The following is a 17690-nucleotide window of genomic DNA, read 5'->3' as shown; positions in this document are numbered from 1 at the left end:
AACCATTTCTAAAACATTATACTCTGTATGACTGTGCAAATTAGTTGTTTAAAACACACACAGTTACCATCTCTGTTGTCCAGGATTTCATATGTGACTTAATCAGATATGCTACAAGGTCACAATCAAGTTGATGACTAGGAATAGGTTTCTACATGGTGGCTCAGGTAGGGAAGGGTGAGCTTGGAACTCAAATGGTTGGCAACCTTCGTTTTCTGAGATTCCTAGAGGCAGGATCGCCATTTAGGACTGAGGTAAAGGTAAGAGCCAGTGGCTGGCTGCTTTTCTTTTCTAATCTTCAGGTTGAACCGCAATTTCTGTCTCAGAGTTTTTAATAACCGTGCTGCAAGATAGTTTCCATAGACATGCTCATAGACAAAACTGATCCAGACAGTTGTTCATTACAATTCCCATCACAGGTAATTCTAGATTGGGTCAATTCACAATGAAAAGTAGACACCATAACTCCTAAAGAAATTCAAATTGAGATTTTTTTAATTGGGTAAAATATTTTCTCTTATAATGGGATATAGTAAAAAAAAATACAGATAACTAAAATAATTTACAGAGCATTTAGGTATTAATCTGAGCTCCCTGCTTCCTTTATGATTTGTATATAATTGGAAATTGATAAAGATACTATAAAAACTCTTGCAGACAAAGATACAGCTATTTATCTGTGTATGTATGTATGTATGTACATATCTATCTATCATCTATCTATCATCTATCTATCAATATCTATCTATCTATCTATCTATCTATCTATCTATCTATCTATCTATCTATTTTGTACCTATTGGAGGGAACATAAGAGGAAAATGGTAGTAGCCTGGCACCCTGCAATTAAATTAAGATTTTTAAAGATCAAACAGATCTGCTTTGAATACTGATCTTGAGTTACTTGGAAACAAGAATGGTTCAAAGACTGAACTGAAGCTGTATGGCAGGGTTGCATTCAAGCAGTCCTTACAAGTATGGGCTTTAGCCAATGATTGGTCAAGAAAGGAATCAGGAGCTAGAGAACACATAGAACCCTGTGGAAGAATACTGGCTCCACCCAGCTTGAGCAGACTTTATGTGTGTTTACCCTCTCTCATAGTACAAGGTCCTATACAAATAAAGACTCTGTGACTGTGATTGTCCTAATCTTCAGACATGTTTGTCTTGCTTGAAATAGTTACGAATATGATACTTGTTTATACTGTGAAGAGGAACTGAAAATTTCTGACAATACTACTTCAAAGTCCCAAGTAATTGATAGAGGGGGATGGTCAGACACCTCTTAGGATCTCGATCCATGGAAAATCAGAGACATGGGAGGTGGTGGGATAGGTGAAGGTGACAACTAACTCTAGAGAACAGCTGTTCCAGGAACATAATTCACCAACAGGAAACAATAAAGTCAGAGAATTTGTGCGATTTGACTTTTCTTTTTTAATTGGTGCTTCTGTTGAGTTGGATAGTTCTGTTTTTGAGGGTCCTTGTTGGAGGAGATTTGAAGGGAAGTTAGAAGTTAAACACTGAGGGATAGATCTGTTCATGGTTCATTTCCTATATATTTAGATACCCAAGAAGAAGACAAATTACCATTTTTAATATATATATTATTCCTTTTACAGCTTCCCAGAAATGATTTGTGGATTCTGCTTATCCAGCTTCATTTCAGACTGCCAGGCTGATGAAGGTGAGGAAAAGAGCTGTGGACATTCTAAAGGAAAAGTCACACTTAAGCACAAACTCTGTGTTTGTGTGTCTCTCTTTCTGTGTGTAAGTTTCTCTGTGTGTGTGTGCCTGTCTCTCTGTATTTTTCTGTGTGTTTATGTTTTGTGTCTGTTTTTCTGTCTCTCTGTATGTCTCTGTCTCTTTTTTCTGTGTGTCTCTATGTCTTTCTATGTGTGTCTGTCTGCTTCTATCTCTATTTCTCTCTATCTCTGTCTCTGTCTCTCTGTCTCTCTGCCTCTCTCTCTCTCACACACACACTCACACATACACATACACACACCCAGTGTTAAGGCACTAGAAGTTGAAATTAGTACTTTTCAGAGAAAGGTACGCAAAATAAGCCTTCTTTAACATATAACACATTCCTTTCCATATAGATTTTTTAAAATGTGTTTTAAATCCAAAGTTTGCTTGTCAGGTATATTCTGAGATGTGTTTTCCAAAGCCTTTGATATTGCCTGACAAAGGCGGTTAGTTGGAAATAGTATTTAGGCATTATGATAAAAAATGTAACAAACAGGCTTAGGAATTTAATGATTTACTACACAGATAATTCCAAATGGCTATGTGATTATACAGTTTATTTTTGATAAGTTGTAAGTAATGTTTTGCTGTTTTGAGGAGAGCCATTGTTTAGTCTCTCCTTTGTTCCGTCTGTCTCCCACTGTCACAGTCTCGCATGCACTCACTCAGAGTTCATTCCTCTTTTCCTTGCCATGTTCTCTCCGCCAGCCAGAGACAATAATGGAAAACTCATAGGGACCAGTAGCTTTCCAGGAGAAGCTGGTAAAGAGCCACCTATGCTTTCCCTGTGGGGCCAGAAGTAGCACCAGAATCTAGCAAAATGCTATGAAGCTTCAGACTTCTTCCAAGGGCTCTGAATATCAAAACCCCTAGGTGATGCTCTTGCCTCAGTAGAGAGGGTAGAGGTGAGATACTTGGAGCATACCTTGTCACTCTGTGTGTGCGTGTGTGTGTGTGTGGTGTACACATTCATCCCTAGAGATCCCACCCAGTGAGGTGACCTGAGTTGGCCTCCTATAATAGAGCAAGGGTGGATTACCCATGTGGTCAGATTTCATGCCTTGATAAGCTCAAACTTAATGAGACACCTTACTTCATCTAATTATTTTTTAAATCAACAAATAAATATCTCACCCATTACAGTACCTACAGGAAAAGAGACACAGGATTCATTCAGAGTAGAAATTTTTAAAGCCTATCACAACCACCAACACAAAACAAAAGCAACATGCCCCAACCAGATCCACCAGAAAACATACAAAGGCTGTTTAACCAAGAAAAACAGATAGTCCCTGAACCTTGTGTGGATGTTCTTCACGGTCCCCCACACTTTGGAGGAGCTCTATGGAGCCTTCATGAAGGTTGAAAGCAATCTTCACAGTGCAGGTGCTTCTGAGTCATCCTAGCAACAGACAGCCACAAGCTAAGAGTTAGCTAATATTATTAGTTCATTTATTGCCCTAGTGTGTCAGTTAACAATGTCTTCTTTCTCTCAAAGAGGATACATAGATCTCTCCTTACAGCATGTAGTTCATGAAGCATCTAAAGCCATCTCTCTATGACCAGCCTAATTTTGATTCTCTTCCCCTCTCTCTGCTCATGTGTTCCCCTCTATTCTTCACTCTATCTCTAAACTGTGGAAATTAGATGGAAGTTGACCAGATCCGCTGTAGAAATCCACTGGTGCGGTGCGTTAATGGGTTATTCATAGTTACAAAAGTCACAGGGCTACTTGATAAGATGGAAAAGTTTCATCATATCACTTAAGACAATTTTGGAAACATTCCAGTGAACCCCACACTTTTTTCCATTTCTAGAACCAGACCAGACTGAAGAGCTTGGTTATGTACCCATGAAGAACAAGTCTTTCTGGTCATTCCTCCTTGGTGTAACTCTCTTAGCACTAACGAGTATGTTAAGATATTCTAGGTTATTCATACTTGCACCTTAAGTGCTTTCTAACTCAGGAAGATGATAATAGCAATGTCTTTAGCTTTTACTTTAAAGTAAAAGCTCCACACTCCACATTAACTTTGAAGTTTTCTCTTTATCAATACTTACCAATTACAGGATGTGATTGGTTACATTTTAGCAACAACAACTTGTAGAAATAAAACTCACCTTTGCTCATACATGAATGCATAATTTATATACCAATATTGCCACTCTATCCATATATGGTATGTTATATTTTCCTAGAAAGATATGAATACTTAGATATCTATTTTCTCTAGACAGTACAAGAACAGAACAAAACATGATTTATTGAAGTCTAGGTTGAAGAACCCATGAGTTTAGTTGGGGTTGCCTACAGGAGTATAGGAAATTTACTAACAGCTCTTCCATTCCAAGCAATTGTTTTTGCTTTTACATCCTCGGGGAGGGGTGGGGATTCCTTCACTGCCTTGGAAGACACTTGCAGCCCCTTATGGGCTGCCTCATATATTCCAAGAACCTTCCCTGAGCTATTTAAAGGAATTTTAGTGGGCTAAATTTTCTGAGGGCCCCATGTGAATAATGACATTCATTCCAATGTTCAACTTAGCAATGATCCTATCATCCCTGGAGAACAGTATTGCACAACTCCATAAAATATCTGTAATGTGTTTGGTTTTCTAGGTTGGTTCTAATTTATGGTGTTTGGCTCTATATAGATCAACTACATGTCAGATCCTGGGTCACATAAATCGGTTCAGCAAATATGTCAGCTATCAAACCTTGTAGGTAAAGCTTGCCCTTTAGTGATTGAAGAAAAACATCCTATATTATTCCAGCTTCTCTAGTGAGTTTGGTGTGTAGTGCCTAGCAGTTAGTTAAATTCAGGCTTGCCATTTCATATGTGCAAGGCAGAATGTACATTTGGTTTATGATTGTGATAAGAAATGGAAATATTTTCTGTGAAAGGATTCTGTGATCTAAAGTTCTCCACAGCAGAACATGTGTGTATTCACAACATTAGCTACCATTGTAAGAAGAAAAGCATGTAGAATTTACACATACATTATTTAATGAAATACTCATTTTTAACAATATTGATATGAATGTGAAACCTAGGGAAAAGCAAAAGCGCAACAATCAAATAGAGGTACAGAACCTGTTAGAAAATAGATTATACTCAAATGCAGAGGGATAACCTGTATATATACCTATACCCTATTTACTCAATGGACATTTCATTCTTATCATTTTAAGATAACAAGTTGAAAATGATGAAGCCTTTAGGATAGATTACCATGACAAATCAAACACAAGGGGGCGTCTGCTCCATTAATTTTAAGACTCTAATGGACACACACAAGCAAGCATTTTTATCATCTCCCACAGCTTTTTGCATGCAAGTCACACAGCACATTTCCAAGCATTTATTAGTCTCACATACCCAATTCTATGTGCATTATGATCTTGCTTCATTGATCTTAATGTTCTTTATTGAGGTTATAATTCTATTTCTTGCTAATAAAATATTTTCATCACACTTATTGATCTCAAACATAAAACATAAAAAGATGAGTAACATGTAATGAGTGATACACAGGTAATATATATTTTAAGAATTTGAACGACAAACCTATTAGAAGTGCTCTATAGTCTCTCACTCTTTGTACAAAAGTTTGCTCAGCTTTTAGCAAACAAGTTATAAGTCTGAGCTAATTTAGGGGTGGCATAGCTTGAGTTAAGTTTTCCATGTTCATGATAAGAAAATCTGTAATCACAATCCGTGGAGACCGAGGGTGTGTGTGGAGTGGGTCATTAAAAACAATACTTACAATATGTAATAATTAAAAATAAACAAATTGCAATAACACAAAACACAGAAGGTTTATCCTCTCCTCCTTTCTGAAAGCGTACACTGTATTTTAGCAAAAGGAACATGTATTTAGCAAATATAGACATGTATGTGTGTGTATGTGTATGTGTGTGTGTATGTGTATGTCTTAGCATGATAAAACAAGAAGGGGCTCAAAGTCACAGTATTACAAATGGATACGATAAAATATGCTAAGGAAAGGATTTCTGATAAAGTGATACCATTTGAGATAGCATCAACAGAAAGCTTAAATCTACTGAAGGTGGAAGATGCTTAAATCTTTGAAGAACATATGGATGCCAATGTGGCTGGAGCTGAATAAGGAGGACCATACTCAGTCTGAAGTGCAGAAAGCATCACAGAGGGCATTAGGCAGGGTTTGTAAAGATATAGCCTTGATCTGAATGAAAAACAGTAGAAAAGAAACCAAAACAAGTCCTGAGAAGATGATTGACTTGATCTGACACCTGCTTCTGAAACATTAAATTGTTTGCATGAGTTGGCCCCGGAAAGTTCTTAATGACCTATGAGGAGACTACTTCAGTGCTACAGGTGAGAGATAGGAATGGTTGGCATCAGATTAGTGTAGTGATTAATGATTAATAGATTCAAATGTCTGCGAATAGAATCTAAGTTGCTTGCTTGCTAGTAGATAAAGTATAAGATGTAGAGAAGTGGAATAGCCAAGAGTGACTACCATATTAGTGTCAAGGAATTGGAAAACAGAGTTAGAATTAGCTGAAAGGTAGAAGTCTGTGAGGAATGCGAATTTTAAGGAGGCAATGAGGAATCCATTTTCTAGGACTTGTCTACTAAGCATCAGAAAAAAAAATACTGCAGACAATTGAAGGTATGAATTGAGAATTTAAAGATGAAGCTAAGAATCACAGTGGATTCTATGGCAGGAGGCACAAATTTACAATCATGACATCGATAGAACACCATGTACTACAGTTGTCTAGAAGGAGACACATGCACACACTAATTGTTATTTATTAGACTGATTTATGTGGTCAGGATATGGACAACTCCTCAATATTTGTCTCCTTGCTGGTGTGCCACAGGATCAGGTAGCCAATTATTCAAAAAACTGGAAGCCTTAGAGCAAGATGAACCAATAACTCAGCTCAGCCCATGGCTCCCTGGAAAGTTGCTTCTGTGAGACCCTCTTGAAAGACTAAAGAAACTGGGAGCTGAGAGTCATAGGATCACATAGGATCATATAAGGAGAGTAATGAAATGTTACCAGTCCCCCAGATACTAAGGACTGATGAAGAAATGAAGGTAAAAGAGATAAGTTTGAGCATTGAGTATTTTAAATGTTAAAATGACAATAAGTAAATTATACTCCCCTTCAAGAGAGGAAGTAAGCGTAAGGGATTGGGCTCTGTGATCTCTGAACAGGACATTCAGAAACAGGAACATTAAGAAATGCAAAGAAGAAATAATAAAATCCTACGTCAAAATAGTAATACATAAAGGAGGCTCCACTGTGGTATACTCACACAGACGTGAACACAGGGAAGAAATCCAGAGAGAAAAGAAACTGTGGCAAACTAGTTACCACAGAAAGTATTAGAACAATTTTAAAGTAAGGCACAGGTGGCAGGACAGCATTTAAGAGAAGGCACGGGCAACTATATGCTTCCTGACAAAATATTAATAAATGCATGAGAGGTTTGAAAAGCAAGCGTGGTGTTTGAATGAGAAATGTCCGTCATACCTCAGGGCCTGTTGGTGGCTCTGTTTGGGAGAAGTTTGGGTGGTATCATGGCCTTGCTTGGAGAAGTATTTCACTGGGGGTGGGATTAAGAGTTAAAAGCCCATTTTTAATTGTGTTAATTAGCATTTTAAAGTCTAGTTTCTTGAGGTTGTTTTTTTTTTTTTTTGGAGATCAGACCTTTGTCTGATGCAGAGTTGGTGATGATCTTCTCCCAATCAGTAAGTTGCCCTTTTTGTCTTAATGACAGTGTCCTTTGCTAAACAGAAGCTTCTCAGTTTTAGGAGGTCCCATTTATTTAATGTCTTTATAGTCTGTGCTACAGGAGTTAAACGTAGAAAGTGGTCTCCTGTGCCCATATGTTGTAGACTATTTCCCACTTTCTCTTCTATCAGGTTCAGTGTATTCAGATTGATATTAAGATCTTTAATCCATTTGGTCTTGAGTTTTGTGCATGGTGATAGATATGGATCTATTTTCATTCTTCTACATGTTGACAACCAGTTCTGCCAGCACTATTTGTTGAAGATGCTTTCTATCTTCCATTGTATAGCTTTAGCTCCTTTGTCAAAAATCAGATGTTCATAAATTTGTGGGTTAATATTCGGGTCTTCTATTCGATTCCATTGGTCGACTTGGGGTACTGACCTGAGCAGAGAATTCTCAACTGAAGAAGTTCAAATGGCCAAAAGACACTTAAAGTCATGCTCAATCTCCTTAGCCATCAGGGAAATGCAAATCAAAACAACTTTGAGATACCATCTTACACCTGTCAGAATGGCTAAAATCAAAAACACCAATGATAGCCTTTGCTGGAGAGGATGTGGAATAAGGGGAACACTCATCCATTGCTGGTGGGAATGCAAACTTGTGCAACCACTTTGGAAATCAGTGTGGTGGTTTCTCAGGAAATTCGGGATCAACCTACCCCAGGATCCAACAATACCACTCCTGGGAATATACCCAAGAGATGCCCTACCATACTACAAAAGCATTTGTTCAACTATGTTCATAGCAGCATTATTTGTAATAGCCAGAACCTGGAAACAACCTAGATGCCCCTCACTGGGAGAATGGTTAAAGAAAGTGTGGAATATATATGCATTAGAGTACTACTCAGCGGTAAAAAAACAATGACATTTTGAATCTTGCATTCAAATGGATGGAAATAGAGAACACTATCCTGAGTGAGGTAACCCAGACCCCAAAAGATGAATATGGTATGTACTCGCTCATTAGTGGATTCTAGCCATCAATAAAAGACATTGAACCTATAATTCATGTTCCTAGAGAAGCTAAATAGGAAGGTGTACCTCCACAAAAAGACATGTAGTTATCATCCTGGATATTGGAAGTATACAAGATTTCCAGGAATAAATTGAGAGCTTGGGGGTGAGGGTGGGATGGGGTTAAGAGGAGATGGGGAGAGAGAAGTGAGAAGGGGAGGATGGGAAGAGCATGGGGGAATGGGACAGTTGGCATGGAGGAGGAGTGGATATGGGAACAGGGAAGTATATATCTTAATTAAGGGAGCCATTTGAGGGTTAGCAAGAGACTGGACCCTGGAGGGGTTCCCAGGTGTCCAAGGAGATACCCCCAGCCTGTTCCTTGAGCAGCTGAGGAGAAGGCGCCTAAACTGGCCCTATACTATAGTCACTCTGATGAATATCTTGCCTATCATCATAGAACCTTCATCTGGCAATAGATGGAGATAGAGACAGAGACCCACACAGGAGCACTGGACTGAGCTCCCAAGGTCCAAATGAGGAGCAGAAGGAGGGAGAACATGAGCAAGGCCACATGGCCACAAGGGCTGTGCCTATCCACTGTGACGGTGGGGCTGATCTAATGGGAACTCACCAAGGCCAGCTGGACTGGGACTGATGGAGCATGTGATCAAACTGGACTCTCTGAATGTGGCTGACATGGAGAGCCGACTGAGAAGCCAAGGACAAAGGACTGGGTTATGATTCTACTCCATATACTGGCTGTGTGGGAACCTAATCTGTTTGGATCCTCAACTTCCTAGACTGGGATGGAGGGAGGAGGACCTTGGACTTCCCACAGGGCAAAGAACCCTGACTGCTCTTTGGACTGGAGAGGGAGGAGAAGGAAGAATGGGGCAAGGGGGAGGGAAATGGGAGGAGGGGAGGAGGTGGAAGTCTGTAATAATTAATAATAATAATAATAAATAATGATAATAATAATAAATGCAAGCTAATAAACAAGAAAAAGAGTTAAAAGCCTTGCTTACATTTAGTTCATTGTTTCTCCTTTGTTCTTGGAATTCAAGATGTGGTCCCTCAACTTCCTGTTCTTGCTGCCTGCCGTCCCTATCAGTAGCTGTCTGGTTTCTCTTTCATGACCAGAGTTTCTCAGAAGATACATGACTATTTTCCTTTGGGAAAGAACAATTGTCTGTTGACCAGGAGTATTCCAGGCATTGCAGGATAAATAAAAATCCAGCCTTCTTCCAGTGTCAAGAGCAAGGGTCACTGTGAAGACAGAAAAATGTCTCCTGCAGAGAGGCACTGAAGGGACCTTGGAGTGAGACAAACAGCAGGATGAGAAGAAACATAAGAGGAACCAGAGGCATCAGCAAAACGTCACAAATGTGAATTTAATGCACACAGTGTTAAGATACAGATGCTATAAGAGAAGCCTTCTTTTGATTACTATTAATACAATTAGCATGGAAAGTGTGATTGAGAAAATAAAAGATCTATAAACAAATAAGTGAGTAAGAACCTAGTGTGGTGGCTCAGACCTTAATCCCAGTCACAGATACACAGTGAGACCCTGTTTAAAGAATAGAGGAGAATGAAGGAAAAAAAGGAAGGAAGGGACAATGGAAGGGAAGGAAAAAAAGAAAATAAAATAAAAGCAAGATAGAGAACACCATAGGCTCAGTGGAAAGTAAAATCGTGATAATGTGAACAACTATGTCAAGATCTGAATAAATAAACAAACTACACTTAAGTATACATATGCGCATATATACATATACATAATTGGACATATGCTTGTAATATATATGAGCATATATATATATATATATATATATACATGTAACAGTGTATGTGTATCTTAGAGCTAACTTGGGAAGATACATAGAATCTAATTGTTTCCAGGCTTTTACTGAAATATTTGTATTTTATTGTTTCTTACAAATCAAATAACCAGCTGTGATTGATTTACATGTTTGCAAGCAATTCTACTGTCACAAATTCTCCTAAAGGGCAGGATAGTAGCCCAGGTCACAATACATGCTGGCCAAGGGCTATGCTATTAAACCTCATCTCCTGGCATCCCAGAAGCTCCTTATGCCTTAAAGGAGAGTCTAGAAGATACTAAAAATACTACAAAAGTTTAGAAGAATCTCCTTTAACTTTGGACTAGAACAAGAAATTCCATTAGTCTTACTTTTGTTTAAGCTTTCTATTGATTCTTTGTGGATTTCATATCATGCATCTTGATCTCATTCATCTCCACGTCCCTTTGTATCCATCCTCTGCCCTTATGAACCTCCCTCCTAAAGTAAAATAAAATTTAAAAAAAACCTATAACCAAAAAAAAAAAACCCATAAACAAACAAACAAACAATCTCAGTGTGGAAGCTGTAGTGTGGCCCAGGGGTCACACAATATACCCTTTAGTCCATACTGTTGTATTAGGGGTGTGGGGCTCCTTGTTCTGTCCCACCCAGCTAGTGTACACCTGAAATAACCACATGGAAATTTTATTAATTGAAATACTGCCTGGCCCATTATTTCTAGCCTCATATTGGCTAACTCTCATATCTTAATTAACCCATTTCTATTAATGTGTATTGCCACTTGACTGTGTGCTTACTGACATGAGTCTAACCAGCATCCATTTCAGAGAGGAGAGCCATGGTGTCTGTCTCACTGCCTTCTTCCTCCCAGAATTTCTTTCTGTCTACTCCACCAACCTAAGGGCTGGACTATCAAAAGGCCAAGGCAGCTTCTTTATTTAACCAATGAAAGTAACACATCGACAGAAGATCCTCCTACACCACCATACATCTGCACTAGCAAGTGTTCATTGCAGTGAGTCATTGGTCTGGTTTGAAGCCTCTGGTTTCTGCTACACTGTAGATACTGGGACCTTGCTAGGGCTCCTCATGGATATCCTGTTGTTCCCCTGTGTCATGGAGATCCTGCAGCTTTGGGTCTGCAGGTCTGGCCACTTCACATGCTCCAGCAGTTCACAGATGAGGTGAATGGTGGCATGGGCTAACTCAGCCCTAGTTCTGGGACTAGGTGGTAACTGGGTTGGTCATATCACCGGTTTTCCCTCATCATCACCAACTGGGCAAATTCTCCAGCGCTGCTACAGCTAACTCAGCCAACTCAACAGGTAGCGAGGACCAGCGTCAGTTCTGCTCTCATACCCTCTGGACTGGCTCACTCACTCCCACACCTCCAGGACCAGCTCTGTTTGCCCTCGGGGCTGGCTCACCTGTGTCCCCACCAACAAGATCAGCTCTAGTGTGCTGCCTGTTTGAGGTGCAGGGTCTGCTCTTCAGAATGCTACAGGCTGTGAGGGGCAGGGCCAGCTAGTCCCACGCTCTTATGACCCCAGGGTCTGCTCTCCCACAAGTCACTGGCAGCCAAGGGTGGGGGAGGGGGAGAGAGAGAGGAAGAGGGCATCTCTCCTTTGCCAACACCACTGTGCCCCAGACAGGCAGTCGGACTAGCTTTCCCACTCTTTTGCCTTCAGGGCCAGCTCATCCATACCTGTCCCAAAGGGACCACCTCTGTTATTGTGCTGTCCAGACGAGGTACCTGTTCTCCTGAGTGCTGCAGGCAGTGAAAGGTAGGGGCAACTCTGTGTAGCCCTATCTTCATGTTGTTTGGTGGTAACAGGAGCCACAGATATCAACACAGACCATGGCTGCAGCAGGACTGCTGTTCCAGACATGACTCTCTGCAGTAGCCCAAGCCCAGATGACACCATGGCTCTGGGTGGCAACACAGGTCATTCAGATCTGTATGGCCCTGGCAGTGGCGTGGCCATTGGACACTAACATGGTTCTAGGTGGTAGCCCTGACGCCTAACATTCGTCTGACCCTTGGTGGCAACACAGACCATGGATATCAACATAGACTTGGTTATGGCAGGACCACAGACCCAGACATTGTCTTTGGAAGCAGCCTGGGCCCAGGAGTCACCATGGCCCCAGTTAGCAGTACAGGCCACTCAGATCAGTGTGGATCCAGTGGCAGTGTTAGCTTTACCGTTTGAACATTGTAATGCAAGACTTAGTTGGTGAATGCATACATGGGGATGTACTTAAAACCCGGTAAGGATGGGAGAGGGAAGCGTACATTTGCACACAGTTGCGCTTTTCATGTATGTTGATTCAAAACACTGCAATGTGTTCAAGGAGAGAATTGGCAAACGTGCTATGAATGAGATCAACATGAAAGGTGCACTGTAAAGTGTGGGCAATGAAGACACCCATGTAGTAGCTACCATGTCCCTCATTAGATGTCTAACTCTAGATCTACTGCTCTTTGCTGTCATTGTCATTTGAATCTCTTCCAGAAACAAATGACTACGTTTTACCTTTGGCATATATTCAATATTTGCCACTTTCCTTCGTGACATTTACAGTAGAGAGTTATACCTGTATTAGATTCTACAAGGCTTATTGATCTTTGGGATTATGACAAGTTGGAATCTTACAGGTCCAGAGACTAATTTTTAATTTTCTTTTACTTGCTTTTAATATTTTACTTTTGTTTTTTTTATATATATGAGAGGTATGTGCACATGAGTGCACATGTCATTGGAAGACAGGAGACTGGGTCATGTACCCTGTACCTGTATGTGTTTGTGAGCTTCTGAATCTGGGTGCTGCGAACTGAAGTCAGTGTTTCACAAGATCAGAGCCTGAACTTAACCGCTGAGCCATCTCTCTATTCCCTATCTTGGTCCCTTAAAAGCTACTCACTACCCATCTCTGTGTATGACTTAGCATCCGGTCACTATCAGGTGAAATCCTACTGGAATGTCCCAGTGTGACTCTAGAGTCCACTCACTCAAAGGCTAAGAAGACTGACTGATAACATCAGTCTGACTACAGCAGTGATTTTCCTGCTTGGTGCTAACTCACCTTACCCCATGCTCCTAGCCATTTGTTATTGTCTTGTCTTTGTTGTCTTTCTTCCTTCCTTCCCTTCTTTGCTTCCTTCCTTCTTTGCTTCCTTCCTTCTTTGCTTCCTTCCTTCTTTGCTTCCTTCCTTCTTTGCTTCCTTCCTTCCTTCCCTTCCTGCCTCTCTCTCTCCATTCCCCCCCCCCCTCTCTCTCTCTCTCACACACACACACACAGACACACACACACACACACACACACACACACACACACACACTCTTTTGCTGTGCTTCTAGTAAAATCTTCATAGAATGAATCTCATGTTGTGTGTGGAATTTGGGAAACCCAAGTCTGTCCCCAGGCTAAGGTTACTCACATTTAACTACAGAAGAGATGACCACTCTGAGGAGATGGGGGTTTTGTGCTGACATTTTCAACCCTTTTAAAGAAAACTTTTCACATATAAATTTTGCTTTATTTAACCCTCTCTCTCATAAAACTTTATGCGCTCATGTTTCTTCAAGCTTTTTCTCAATTCGGAATGATGTTTTTCTATCACTTCTCATGTGTCCCTCCATTCCTTCATCCAATCAGAAGTTCTACACAGGACATCTGGTGCCTCTTTGGGCTGCTGTCATCTTCTGACACTCTTAGCCCATTCTGAATGAGGAGGTTATGGACTTGATTCATCCTGGGGTTGTCATGTATTCTCTCATTATATCTAAAAGGCTGTTGCTTCCTGGCCCCGTCTTCTCTCAAAATATTCCTGCAGGTGGCTTTGCTTTGAAAGTTAGTAGTTCCTCATTTTTACTTGAGTTTTTTATGAATTTTTTTAGTTTTTAATTTTCAATTTTGGAGAATTAAGCAAGTACCTCACACATGTTGGCCAAGAACTCAACCACTGGGCAACATCTCCAGTGAAATCTCTGAGCCCCTAAAAGGAGACTGGCTAAAATGACTTCTAACTTCATGCTAAAGCATGCACCCCTGCTCATACTGCTGCTGTTTGTATACAGAGCATCTTCAGCATGGCTCCTGTCCTGGGCTGGGGTATTTCTATAGTTCTAAGTTGGAGCCTGCAACTCTGCTGTCTTTTTGATGGGACTTCACCCTCAGGACCAACCCATCTGATTAAGCTTCTCCTGGTTTCACCTTCCATTTATAACTGGTCTCAGTTTTCCTACAGATACCCACTGGCAATTTTCAACTGTGTCTCTTCTCAGATGAGGTAGATCATTTTGTTTTCTTTTTTGTTCTTCCTACACAAATGCAGAGACCATGAAGTCTTGTGCTGTTGCAGGATTGTTTGCCCTCAGTGTGTTTAGCATTAGGTTGGTATTTTCATCAGTGGGGTATTATAAGAGAGTTTTGAGATTTACTTTGTTCTTTCTATCCAACCTCAGGGATTTTCTGGAGACCTAAAACTAGACCTGAGTCAATGTTACTGTATTCTCAGAATCCCGGATCTTTAATTTTCCCAAGGGAAAATCTTTATTAGTAGGGGGTTTTCTCATTAGTATCCGAATGGAAATCAGTTTAATTTTAAAATGTGAGCATTTTAATAACATTAAACTTCTGTTAGTTAGACTTTGGGGTCTGTTCTTGGTAAGCAAGAATCAATAGAAGGCTTAGACAAGTGGAGATAATATAAAATAAGGGTCACATTGGAGGGACTCATTTCAAAACACTTTTCAGAAGCTTCTGGAAACAACCACTTGTCTGTCTTATGTGATGTCTTCTCGTTCTGCTAACTTCAGAATAACACAAAGAGCAGCAGGTGTGGCTGTGTATGTGTGCTTCCTTGGGGACCAGGAGAGGCCCTTATTGATCAAGGACTCATGCCAATGAGCTCAGCTGTCCCTCTCTTCCATATGCATTTCCTTCACACAGAGCAAGGCCAGCTGAACCGTTTGTATGGATGCTTTCTATGTAATCCAGTAAACGTTCTCAGCAACATAAAGGGGACTCATTACACATCTTCTGCATTTGGAAGACAATCTTGTAGTCACACTTAGGTCTGGCCAAACTTTTCAAATTCCATTAAAAAACAAATTGTTTTTATTGAGTCTTTTATCCTTAGACCTCTGAACCACTGTTGGTGCAAACATCTTTATCACTCACAATTTTCCAGATGAAGCAGGACCAATTAGCTTTGAAGAATAGAACTGTGGGTTCTTTCTACTTGTATAGATGGAAGAAATTTTATTCCTAAAAACACCAGGTTCTTGTGAACATAGCAGCTAGCACATCCTGTATGCCCAGAGGGCAACAGGCTAGTGACACGTGAGGGCTCAGGGTGCAGCTGAAGCCTGAAAGCTAGCAGTCCCAAGAACCAGGGCAATGAGAGGACACAGGAAATCTTGGGGTACTCTGCTGGAGACACTGCCTGAAGCTGAGGAGAGGTACCCCTCCTTTGGTTCTCTATGGCCATTCAACAGAACTCATAGTAGGAGATTGGCTTCCTCTAAATTCGAAGTTTATTCATTTAAATGTTAATCTTGTTGAAAAGACTCTCTTCAAGTTGATGTCGTGTTAGAACTAAAATAGTAGAATTTTAGACTTGAGTATTTTCTCTGGTCCTTAACTAGAGAATCAGTATTCCTAGTACAACAGAAAGTCCATAACTTCAAGAAGAGAATCGTCTACGTTCAGTCACCTCTGTGATAGAAGAAGGAGAGAGCGGTTCTCAACCTATTATTTCCATATAATTCTTTACATTTTTTCTAAGGCTAAAGCACACTTTATTATATAAAACTTTATAACTTAAAATTCAGTTGATGGGGATTAGAAATCATTGTTTCTTGGAGAGTAAGTTCAAATTAATATACAGTAGTGTTGTTATAGCTTAATTGCTCTCCAGGGCTCATGTTCAATGTTTTTAAAAGAACTACACACTTATACCTCTTTTCTTAAATTTACATAACTTCTTCCATACATATATATGCACTGATTTTATTAAAATGTATTTTTAAAGATTTAAATGATAATGTAATATTTTCTTAATTATTATACTTCTTACTTCTTATACTTCTTGCATAATTGCTCTGGAATGGAAGTAACACTGTGACTTCCAGACAGGAAGACTGACTCAATAACAGTAAACTGCATTACATAATTCGAATACATATATTTCTAACCATCTTCAACTTAATAGTTTTCATGAACTTATTGCTATGTGGTGAGTGAATGCAGAGAAGACTCTTGGTAAGAGGAGCTCAAGATTTTGTTTGAAGCCTTTCTAAAGCAAATTCTGTCTACTTAAAACCACTTAGGGCTGGAGAGATGGTGGAGTTAAGAGCACCTGCAGCTATCACTACCGGCATCCTGTTCTTGAAGAGGATCCAGGTTCATTTCCCAGTACCCACATCTGGCAGCTTACAGCTGCCCAAAACACCAGTTTCTGGGATCCAATGCCTCTTTTGTCCTCTGAAAGCACTGCACATGTGTAGTACACATACAAACATGTGGGTACACATGCGTGCACATAAATTAAGTAAAAAAGAAAAGTTAGCACAACTTTGTTCACCTGTTTGAAGGGTCCTGGCTGTTTAGCACTGCCAAAAAAGAGGAGAGAGGACTTGCCACACCCTAGTTGGTCTTTCTGTGATAGTTCTTATGTTGTCTCTGTGAAGAGATTCTTATGAACTCTGAATGAATATTCTCTTCATTGGTACTAACACTGGCACTCATTACTAACTAGCTGTGTTAGGCAATCACATTCTTAATGTAAAACCAGCATCTAAATTTATCACTCTGTGTGTATATCTGTGTGTGTGTGTACATTAATGCAAGATGCTGTTTCAGAAATAAAGTAATTGATAACCAGTAAGGATAAAATCAAAACAAACAAGCAAAGATTCCAAACACAGTTTAGGATATGTGTGTGTGTGTGTGTGTGTGTGTGTGTGTGTGTGTATCCTGGATAAAAAATTGTATTCACTAATCTACTAAAAAGAGAAAATAGTTAATATTTGAAACCAACATAATTTGAAATTTCTGTTCCAGTAATTTTGAATGGGCTTCCCAACTACCTACCCAATGTGTTCTTAGATGCATGCCAATTATTCTCTTATATGTCTGTTGGAGGAAAATATGTATATTTAATATGATGGATCAAAAGCAATTACTGAAATTAATAACTTAAGGATAATGAGTTCCCATGAGATAATTCAATTATGAAAAAGCATATCTGAGTGAATCCTGGAAGTTTACTATTAATTTTCCTTAATTTAATGTCAAGTGCTTCTTGCAAAAGTTATTACATTCTGTGTGAACTAACAGAGTTTTTTCCA

Source organism: Arvicola amphibius, chromosome 10, assembly GCF_903992535.2.
Source record: "Arvicola amphibius chromosome 10, mArvAmp1.2, whole genome shotgun sequence".
NCBI lineage: Eukaryota > Metazoa > Chordata > Mammalia > Rodentia > Cricetidae > Arvicola > Arvicola amphibius.
The sequence above is the reverse complement of the archived record's forward strand: the minus strand, read 5'-3'. Positions refer to the sequence as shown.